Source organism: Mytilus trossulus, chromosome 8 (assembly GCF_036588685.1).
Source record: "Mytilus trossulus isolate FHL-02 chromosome 8, PNRI_Mtr1.1.1.hap1, whole genome shotgun sequence".
Lineage (NCBI taxonomy): Eukaryota > Metazoa > Mollusca > Bivalvia > Mytilida > Mytilidae > Mytilus > Mytilus trossulus.
In genome coordinates, this window is record NC_086380.1 from 53716147 (window position 1) to 53727998 (window position 11852).

The following is an 11852-nucleotide window of genomic DNA, read 5'->3' on the forward strand; positions in this document are numbered from 1 at the left end:
TTATAATACATACAACTGCATTCATACACTGTTACAGTTATACGGTTGACTACAGAATAATAACATTCTTAATTTAGATCGGGTATTCCCAACGTTGGTTCCTCGACTCGCGGAAAGAGACAAATTAATAGCGCGAGACGGTTGCAAGAACAAAAACTGTGTCAAATTATGCTATGCATAGTCATCCATGTATAGGTGTACTGTTTTGTTGCTTTATTAAACTTTATTAAATAACTTTTACTTAAATTACTGTATTAAATTGTGTGGTGTCTATTACTACATTTATGTTGTGTAAATACCCACAACTTTTTAACAGGTAAAGCTGAGGATAACAACAGTTTCACCAAATGAGGTAAAGTAACTTTATTAAACTTAGCTGCAATTCTTATTTCTTGTGAATATTTTCTTTCAAGATTTAGGTGCTGAGAAAATGATAAGTGAGAAAGAGTCTCCGAGTATGTGTATATCTTGCTCAATAAACATATTGAATACCAATTGGTGGACTTCGGCTGTTGTTTGCTCTTTGGTCTGGTTGTTGTGTCTTTGACACATTCCCCATCTCCATTCTCAATTTTACGTATTAAAAAACATACGATATGGAAAAAAGTGGTGATTTAAAAAAAGAGTAAAACAGATATATCACTTGACCATTGGTAAACCCGCTGCATTTGTAATGACCTGTACTTAGTCAGGAACCTGTCGTTTAGTGGTTGTCGTTTGTCAGTCGTGTTTTATAAGTGTTTCTTGTTTTTTTATACAGATTAGTCCAATATTGTGCTACCTAATGCGGTACAACCAGACTTATACTAATATTTGTAATACTTTGTTATTTATTTTGCAACTTGTAAACTATTACATAAATTTTATAATATAACTTAAATCTACTGATCAAAATTAAAAAGTGGGTAGTTGATACATGTATTTCAAAATTCACGTGTATCACTGCCACATTTTATAGTCGGTAGCATCGGCAGTAGTTGTATACTATTTTTGAATGTTTGTTTCTATTATACCATTGATGCAATATCCATACATTTATGGTTATACACATTAAATAGAGTCTATTCAATTATAAACTAGACTACGGCCTTTTTTATAGACACCTTTGGCTGGTTGAATACTTGTTTGAAATTGTATATAAAAAAGAAGATTTTGTATGATTTCCTATGAGACAACTGTCAAAAAGAGACACAGACATTAACAACTAAAGGTCACCGTACGGCCTTCAACAATGAGCAAAACCATGCACACCGCATAGTCAGCAATAAAAGGTCCCGATAAGACAATGTAAAACTAACAGCCTTATTTATATAAAAAAATGAATGAAATGTATGTTGCCTTCATTATTTTAATTGGTTATTGTTGTCGTTAATTTGCTACATCTCATTGTCGACGTTTAGCCTACATCTACTTTAGCCAATAATAAACAAGTGGGCAGAATGAACACAAAACTGTCATTTGCAAAGATTAAGTAGGAAGTGAAAACAAAACAAAGATCGAATTATCGTTTTTTCTTTTTTTAGCCTTTCCTTTAACTATTTGTTATACCACAGTTGGTATTCGTACATTAACATGTATGTACGGGGTCAAGGGTACACATTAGACTGATAAATATTGTCATAAAATTGAGAATAGGTTTTTTTTCTTATACCAACACGTCGATTCAGTCTTGTTGAATAACGTTGAATGCAATTGTTCATTGCTTCATCGAATTAACGGTGAACCGTACAGAAAAACAAAACATCTAGATATAGGAAGATGTAGTGTGAGTGCCAATGAGACAACTCTCCATCCAAATAACAATTTAAAAATTAAACCATTATAGGTTAAAGTACGGCCTTCAAATCTACTTATTTTATCTATTATACCAGTTAACTATTAAACGACTTTATTGGGAAGTACGTTTCTTGTTATTGAACAAATTCAGTATGCATAAACATAATGAGGGAACATATATAAATAAGAAATATAGATTCTACCACTGTGTATCCACTCTTGACAGTTATTTTTTTTTAATTTAAAACGCAAGGCTTGCCTGGGCGTTTAAAATATTTAAAATTTAACTGTCGAGAGTGGATAAATATCGTATTACACGAGATTTGGTGGTGGAATCTGTTTCTCTAATGATTTTTTTAATATTAAGTAGGCAAATTTATTCCTTCTTTTCGAATGATCTGCAAAAAGATGTGTTCTTTCTATGTGACTTCATCAGGCATGGTCGCCTTATTTCATGCCGTCACAATGGAAATTTCAGAAGAAAGCAAGAAAATTCAACGTCATAATCGAATTTTAACCAATGAAGTACTGAGATCAACCGTACAACACGTTGATTAAATATTTTATAAACAATGGGTGCAGAAAGGGATAAATTGAAGAAGAATTAGAGAAACTGAAATAACCATAACATCATTGAGATGAGAGCCATCTCATTGGCCCCTCTGTAAATAACGTGTGGTTAAAAAAATGCATGGATAAAATACGTCTATATGATGTGTTCAAATATACATTATATGAATCTTATAGTATGTGCACGATACGTTGTTCTCATCGAGCTATAACCTTTGCATAATGAAGAAAGGCATTCCAAAGTGTTTGATAAAAGATCCCCGTCGATGAAAGGTTGCTTAACTTCAACATGTTTTTATTAAGATTAATAAAAATCAACAATTTATATTTATTTTTTTCGTTTGCATAATATAAAACCATAACTAATGAAATGTTCATTTTAAATGGTTAACTGATTTTTAAATTGATTATTACGTAGACAAAATACACGGGTGTCATTCGGTTTATCGAGAGAAATTAGCGTGAAAGAATATCTAACGGCGGTCAAGTATTGAGCGACGATCGTGAAAGTTCTGGTAACGGATCGTGAAAGACATTTAATCGAGAAGACATATGAAAGGTCAATACATATTCTAATTAAATTAATTACACAGACAAATTGACGACAAAATAAAACTGTCTGTCAAAATGGTTTAACATTATGATCAGTATGTGAGAATATCCAGTTTTAAAAGTACATAGTTATTACAAAACAACAAAAGGCAGATTGCTTCTCGACATTTCAATGCCATAAAAAATGTAAACAAACATGATTTTTTCAAAGATTCGACTAGAAAACCTACTTTAACACGAATAAGAGCATTATATTTGAATTAATCAAATGGTTCTTATAGTTATTTTGTATAAACATAATCTGAAACTTGGTAAATAGGGAACTATTTAAAGAAAAATGGAATTTTTTTGGATCGTGAAAGATCATGTAACGTATTTTTGAAGATCGTGAAAAGGATCGTGAAAAACCTGATGCTACGAAGGCGTTCAAATTGTTCTTCAATTATATCATAGTTAATATTTGTTATTAGTATTGAGAAAAGCTATATAGGTCAACATCCTCAATAGGTTTAAGCTTTTAGAAGTATAAATATTTTCAGAAAATGAAATGTAAAATAGTTGGATGGTTGTAGGATGAAGCTTTTTATTGTCATGTGAAGTACTCACTTATCACGAGTTATAGGATACCCACATTTGGTATATTCAATCCTATAAAATACATGTCCGTCATGACAGGATTCACCTGACCCCGAATTTGCCTTATTTCATGGATGAAGATTCATTTTTGTGGTCAAGTCCGTATCGCGGATTCGTTAAGCTTTAGGATAAGTATATGTTGTTATGATTGTGAGGTGTACATTTTCGACTTTTGCAAGGTTTCAACTGACATTAAACCCATTGTCATCCATCATTCGGTAATGCTCGTTTTATGTTGTATAGCCTTTGGAAATGTACCTGTATTCTATAGCGCCATGGTATTTCGTGTAAGGTGTACATGTCTGTTTGCATGTTTCATAAATGACCATAATGACGTCAATTGTATTTGATATATTGAATGATAGTAAGATGTCTATGTCTGACTGTCGGTCAGGGTTCATATACTTTTGACCTTATGTTTCGAATTAATTGGCCAGCATAACTTTTATATTTGTCAGTTTTCAAGGCACTGTAAGGATCGGAACACATTTATTTGGTCCACGGGATATTTGTAGAGATCTGTATGTCATGGTTCATCTGACCTTGCACTCTTTTTATAAACCATTGACAATCATAATTTAAAAAAAAATGTGGTTTGATTGCCAAAGAGACAATTATCCACAAGAGACCAAAGTGACACAGACATTAACAACTATAGGTCACCGTACGGCCTTCAACAATGAGCAAGCCCATACCCCATAGTCAGCTATAAAAGGCCCCCATAGTGACAATGTAAAACAATTAAAACGAGAAAACTAACGGCCTTATTTATATAAAAAAATGAACGAAAACCAAATATGTAACACATAAACAAACAACAACCACTGAATTACAGGCTCCTGACTTTGGACATTGCGTATTTCCTCTTTCTTATTTCACAGTTATGTTGGGGAAGTTAAACCATTATGACAGACAAATTTTTTTATTCAGATTTGTTCCGCGTTTTGAAAATTAAGCGATATTTTAAAAGATTCTGGCCTAGAATTTCCATTAAATGTCATTCACGATCCGTTACCAGAGATTTCACGATCGTCGCTCAATACTTGACCGCCGTTAGATATTCTTTCACGCTCATTTCTCTCGATAAACCGAATGACACCCGTAAAATAGCGGAATACATAAATTTAACCGCTGCGAAATAAATTATGGCAAGCCGTTGTGGAATTTATTCCCCATTCATTACTATTGATAAATTATTTATAAATGATTATGAACACGTTTTAAAGCTTGGTAATACAGTGGGAACTTTGTCAAAATATTATAATTCAAAGAAGGTTACATTTAGAATAAGATTAAAAAACTAACCGTTAAAGTATGCTTTTAACGATCTTCTATTGCATAAGAAAGTTCATTGCTATATTATAAAAAAAAATAAAAAAAATTGGAATTGAATTTTTAAAAAGGTAAAAAATAAGTTATGGTTTTTGTATGTATATGAAAGCGATCGATTCAACATCAATATCCAACCGGCAGTCAGCAGTCTGTTTGATATTCAGATATTCTCAGTATGACTATCAGCAGTCAGCAATGGTCAGTTTGATATTCAGATATTCTCAGTTCGACTATCAGCAGTCAGTTTGATATTCAGATATTCTCAGTTCGACTATCAGCAGTCAGTTTGATATTCAGATACTCTCAGTTCGACTATCAGCAGTCAGTTTGATATTCAGATATTCTCAGTTCGACTATCGTCAGTTTGATATTCAGATATTCTCAGTTCGACTATCAGCAGTCAGTTTGATATTCAGATATTCTCAGTTCGACTATCAGCAGTCAGTTTGATATTCAGATATTCTAAGTTCGACTTTCAGCAGTCAGTTTGATATTCAGATATTCTCAGTCAAGAGTATTCAAAATAATTAAAAGGATATTTAAAACAGTGAATATGAGTAAAATGGTATATATGGAATCATTTTGTAACAAGTTATTAGAGAGCCGTGGTGTAGTGGTTAGTGCATCGGACTACTAACACAAAGGTTCCTGGTTCGATTCCCGTTCGGGATGAAAATTTCAGGAACTCAATTTTCGGCTCTTCCTTGACACCATTTGCGAGTATGGTCTTAAGGAAACGATGATAGTCCGTCGGAAGGGGACGATAAATGGCTCGACCCGTGTTAAGAGAGAGCCACATCTCTTGCACGTTAAAGACACCCTTGTAGATTTCGAAAAAGAGTAGGCTAATGCCGCTACAAGGCAGCACTCGCACCCGTAAAGTGGAAATGGGATTAATATAAGTTGCAAAACTTGTTTCCCAATCCACTATAAATAAATATGTTTAAATTAACAAGTTATTGTAATTTCTCGTTGTCTTCGAATCTTAACCCTTAAGGTGGTACCCAACACTTTCACTAAAATCAATTTGGCTCGTTTAATTTTCATAAAATTTTGACAATGTATTTACTTTGACCTTTTAACAAAAATATAAAAATTTCAAAATTTTGGAACCAACCGTTTTGTCAGAAAAATTACACTGGTTATATAGCAGTTTAACAAACATCAATTTCAATCATCGAGAAGCTTAATATTTCCTTTACAACACAACGTAAATAAAACGTTTAGCTGGCTTTACAGAGTTATCTCCCTGTAGTGTTAGGTACCACCTTAAATAACTCATATAGTTCAAATTCAGAAGCCCGTTGGCGTTGGTTTATGTCTGTCATGTTTGTTTTTCGTTAACTGTTTTCTTTTAAATTAGGTCGCTAGTTTTTTTTTCATTTGAATAATTTCATATTTGTCAAATCGGGGCCTTCTATGTCAGACAATTTGGTATATATATTTTCATTGACAAAATGCCGTATGCTTGTCTACATCACCTTATTTTAATTTTGTATATTGTAAAAATTTATAAAACATATAAGCCCGTTTCGAAACAGACAATAAATAAATCAGATATTATGGAAATTACAAAGCGAAAAAATCACAAACAATAAGTTATATATCTCTACAAACTGGTAAAAAAAGTCACAATTATTGTCCTTTTCTTTTGAAGGAAACAGTTTTAGCTTTTAGTTGCGTTAAATTAACAGTTGAACATGTTCCTGATATTGACGTTTCTGATTGGATTATTTACATGTTCCACTGTAACTGCAGTTGACAGCATAGATGGCGCTTTATTGGCAGCTGAACTAAGAAAGGTCAAAGAGGGGATTGGTGTAAACTATTTACAGGTAAGACGTGTTGTCTTAGAAAGGTAAACATGAATATTGGTGTAAACTATTTACCCGTTTCCTTAGAAAGGTAAAAAAGGGATATTGGTGTAAACTATTTACAGGTAAAGACGCGTTGTCTTAGAAAGGTAAAAAGGGATATTGGTGTTAACTATTTACCCGTTCTCTTAGAAAGATAAAAAGGAATATTGGTGTAAACTATTTACCCGCTCTCTTAGAAAGGTAAAAAGGGATATTGGTGTGAACTATTTACCCGTTCTCTTAGAAAGGTAAAAAAAGAGATATTGGTGTAAACTACTTACAGGTAAAGACGCGTTGTCTTAGAAAGGTAAAAAAGGATATTGGTGTGAACTATTTACCCGTTCTCTTAGAAAGGTAAAAAAGGGGGATTGGGGTGAACTATTAACAGGTAAAGACGCGTTGTCTTAGAAAGGTAAAAAAAGGGATATTGGTGTAAACTATTTACAGGTAAAGACGCGTTGTCTTAGAAAGGTAAAAAAGGGATATTGATGTAAACTATTTACCCGTTCTCATAGAAAGATAAAAAGGAATATTGGTGTAAACTATTTACCCGCTCTCTTAGAAAGGTAAAAAGGGATATTGGTGTGAACTATTTACCCGTTCTCTAAGAAAGGTAAAAAAAAGAGATATTGGTATAAACTACTTACAGGTAAAGACGCGTTGTCTTAGAAAGTTAAAAAAGGATATTGGTGTGAACTATTTACCCGTTCTCTTAGAAAGGTAAAAAAGGGGGATTGGGGTGAACTATTAACAGGTAAAGACGCGTTGTCTTAGAAAGGTAAACATGAATATTGGTGTAAACTATTTCCCGTTCTCTTAGAAAGGTAAAAAAGGAAAAAGGGATATTGGTGTAAACTTCTTACAGGTAAAGACGCGTTGTCTTAGAAAGGTAAAAAGGGATATTGGTGTTAACTATTTACCCGTTCTTTTAAAAAGGTAAAAATGGGATATTGGTGTAAACTACTCACAGGTAAAGACGCGTTTTCTTAGAAAGGTAAAAAGGGATATAGGTGTAAACTATTTACCCACTCTCTTAGAAAGGTAAAAAGGGATATTGGTGTGAACTATTTACCCGTTCTCTTAGAAAGGTAAAAAAAGGATATTGGTGTAAACTACTTACAGGTAAAGACGCGTTGTCTTAGAAAGGTAAAAAGGGACATGGGTGTAAACTATTTACCCGCTCTCTTAGAAAGGTAAAAAGGGATATTGGTGTGAACTATTTACCCGTTCTTTTATAAAGGTAAAAAAGAGATATTGGTGTAAACTACTTACAGGTAAAGACGCGTTGTCTTATAAAGGTAAAAAAAGGATATTGGTGTGAACTATTTACCCGTTCTCTTAGAAAGGTAAAAAAGGGGGATTGGGGTGAACTATTAACAGGTAAAGACGCGTGGTCTTAGAAGAGTAAAAAAAAATATTGGTGTAAACTATTAACCCGTTCTTTTAGAAAGGTAAAAAAAGGATATTGGTGTGAACTATTTACCCGTTCTCTTAGAAAGGTAAAAAAAAGGAGATTGGTGTAAACTATTTACAGGTAAAGACGCGTTGTCTTAGAAAGGTAAAAAGGGATATTGGTGTAAACTATTAACAGGTAAAGACGCGTTGGCTTAGAAAGGTAAAAAGGGATATTGATGTAAACTATTTACCCGTTCTCTTAGAAAGATAAAAAGGAATATTGGTGTAAACTATTTACCCGTTCTCTTAGAAAGATAAAAATGAATATTGGTGTAAACTTTTTACCCGTTCTATAAGAAAGGTGAAAAAAGGGTATTGGTGTAAATTAATTACAGGTAAAGACGGGTTGTCTTAGAAAGGTAAAAAAGAATATTGGTGTAAACTATTTACCCATTATCTTAGAAAGGTAAAAAATGATATTGGTGTAAACTATTTACCCGTTCTCTTAGAAAGGTAAAAAGGGATATTGGTGTGAACTATTTACCCGTTCTCTTAGAAAGGTAAAAAAGGGGGATTGGTGCAAACTATTTACAGGTAAAGACGCGTTGTCTTAGAAAGGTAAAAAAGAATATTGGTGTAAACTATTTACCCATTATCTTAAAAAGGTAAAAAGGGATATTGGTGTAAACTACTTACAGGTAAACACGCGTTGTCTTAGACAGGTTAAAAGGGATAGTGATGTAAACTATCTACCCGTTCTCTTAGAAAGATAAAAAGGAATATTGGTGTAAACTATTTACCCGTTCTCATAGAAAGATAAAAATGAATATTGGTGTAAACTATTTACCCGTTCTATAAGAAAGGTGAAAAAAGGGTATTGGTGTAAACTAATTACAGGTAAAGACGCGTTGTCTTAGAAAGGATAAAAAGAATATTGGTGTGAACTATTTACCCGTTCTCTTAGAAAGGTAAAAAAGGGGGATTGGTTCAAACTATTTACAGGTAAAGACGCGTTGTCTTAGAAAGGTAAAACAGAATATTGGTGTAAACTATTTACCCATTATCTTAGAAAGGTAAAAAATGATATTGGTGTAAACTATTTACCCGTTCTCTTAGAAAGGTAAACAAGGATATTGGTGTAAACTACTTACAGGTAAACACGCATTGTCTTAGAAAGGTAAAAAGGGATATTGGTGTAAACTACTTACAGGTAAACACGCGTTGTCTTAGAAAGGTAAAAAGGGATATTGGTGTAAACTATCTACCCGTTCTATAAGAAAGGTGAAAAAAGGGTATTGGTGTAAACAGGTAAAGACGCGTTGTCTTAGAAAAATAGAAAAAAAAGGTTTTGGTGTTAACTTTAACAGGTGCATGAGGGAAGACACAAATGCATGGTCTAAGAAAGCCCAAATAGGGTATTGGTATAAACTATTTACAGATAAGGGAAAAACAGGATCTTTAAATGATCAAATAGCTTATTGGTGTTAACTGTGTACAGCTAAGGGAAGACACATGGGTTTTTTTCTCCTTTGAAACAATTAACACATTTCAAAATCTAAAGTTTTGTTAATGAAATATGTTAGAATATTCAAATAGGGAATGATTATTGACTGTAATTAAGATATAGTACAACACAATGGACTTAACAGTAAAGACTCGCTAATTTATTTCTGTTTTAAACAATTTGACGAACTAAATGGATCTACAACCTGTCGATACCTGTAACAGAGGGACAAAAGATACCAATGGGACAGCCAAATTCATAAATCTAAAACAAACGACATTGACCTATAATGGTTTACTTATTTTTAAATTGTTATTTGTTTATATTATCTTCCTATATCTATTGACAACGCTATGGCTAAAAATAAAAGACAAACAGACAAACAATAGTACACATCACACAACATAGACAACTAAAGAACAAACAACACGAAATTGGCATTGCACAAGGTCATTTTTTTCTTTGACTGTTTATGATGTCTTTACACTAAATCCATAGGATGTTGGATATGTACGGATTGATAGTTTAGTCTTAGATGCATGATTTTTTTATTTGTTGTAAGTGGCTTTTAATTAGCTGTCTGATAAATGCGAGTATTCTCAGATCTGTTCGAAGCGTCTTTTTTTTTTGTCGGGATGTACCAGTACCCGGCCACATCCAATTGTATTTCGTCCATCTGATGAGTTAACCGTGGCAAATGCAGTACATGTGTTTTAAAACAAGACATGAAAGAGTATAATTAAAGGTTCTCATTGGATTAATTGCCCTGAGTCATAAATGTTTTTGTTTATTGTTTTGTGCGTACATCTTTCTTGTGTTGGTTTTCTTGTTTCAGTTGTTTTACAGTTTGTCCTTTTATGACCCTTTATAGCTGACCTATAATGGTCTACTTTTATAAATTGTTATTTGGATGGAGAGTTGGCACTCACACCTCATCTTCCTATATCATATATACACTGTGCAGGAATTTCTCATTATTCAAAGTCGTAATGTGATCTAAAGTTGCTTACATTTACATAATTCCTCAATTGACAATCATACCACACAGTCACATATATTATACAGTTCGTTATTATATCATGCTTCGTATATGGATGACATTATAATGAACTGATAAAGCCAACACATTTTAATAATTGCCTCATCGGAGTTTTAAAAAAGGGGTGAACATTTGGAAGATGAGTTTTCGTTAATGTACAAACAAATTACAAGGGGTAATAAAAAGTCAGGAAAAAGTATATGAATTGAAAAACAGGAATCTGATGTACAGTAGTTGTCGTTTGTTTATGTAATATATACGTGTTTCTCGTTTCTCGTTTTGTTTATATAGATTAGACCGTTGGTTTTCCCGTTTGAATGGTTTTACACTAGTAATTTTGGGGCCCTTTATAGCTTGTTGTTCGGTGTGAGCCAAGGCTCCGTGTTGAAGACCGTACTTTAACCTATAATGGTTTACTTTTTAAATTGTAACAGTTATTTGGATGGAGAGTTGTCTCATTGGCACTCACACCACATCTTCCTATATCTTTATAAGACATGCATTACTCCTTTAACACAATATCGGTTTCTTTAATTTATAGCTAAAACAAAACGTTATATACTGCAAATGTGATAAAATAATCATTAGTTAAGTAATTTCTTTTCATTTCAGGAGCAATTTAACAGTTTTCCATATGAGACAAAATCAGACACCGGAAACCAGTTGTTACAACGGGTAAGAAGACTCTAAGAGTAAATGATATCAAAATCAAATACGGTTTCAAGAGTAATTATCGATCGTGAAGATGTAATTGCTTAATTGACAAACATACCACACAGTGTATGTAAAGTGCGGATCCTAAAATATCATTTTTACTGTATATGCAATAAATGTCTAATGTAGAATGATAAATAAACAGACGAACCTTTTTTAATTTTTGAAGAAAATGAAGAAAATTAGTTGAAATGTATATGTTCAGAAATACATAATACTAATAAAACAATGTTAGAGATGCGAGCGGGGTTTTATCGCGCCTAAAGCCATCCAGCTGTGAAATATATACCAAAATAGGTGAATATTTAGGACATTTCACGAACAGATCGTGCAGGTGCTTTATAACTAACAGGTGAGATGTTGTTGCAGTAAAAAATATTCAATTTAATACAATTATTAAAGTTGTATAACGTAGAATATGTTTTTTCATTCAGTTTCTTCATATTTAACTAAATTCCACTATGATGATTTCGTAATG

At 32.8% G+C, this 11852-nt stretch overlaps 1 long non-coding RNA gene across 1 annotated transcript; it reads left to right on the forward strand.

Annotated features, from left to right (window-relative positions):
* Positions 1-253: 253 nt before the first annotated feature.
* On the forward strand, positions 254-11335 carry LOC134681981 (uncharacterized). The gene is made up of 3 exons (XR_010100740.1): positions 254-352; positions 6524-6701; positions 11273-11335. It is a non-coding gene; the product is annotated as an uncharacterized LOC134681981 (long non-coding RNA).
* Positions 11336-11852: the final 517 nt, after the last annotated feature.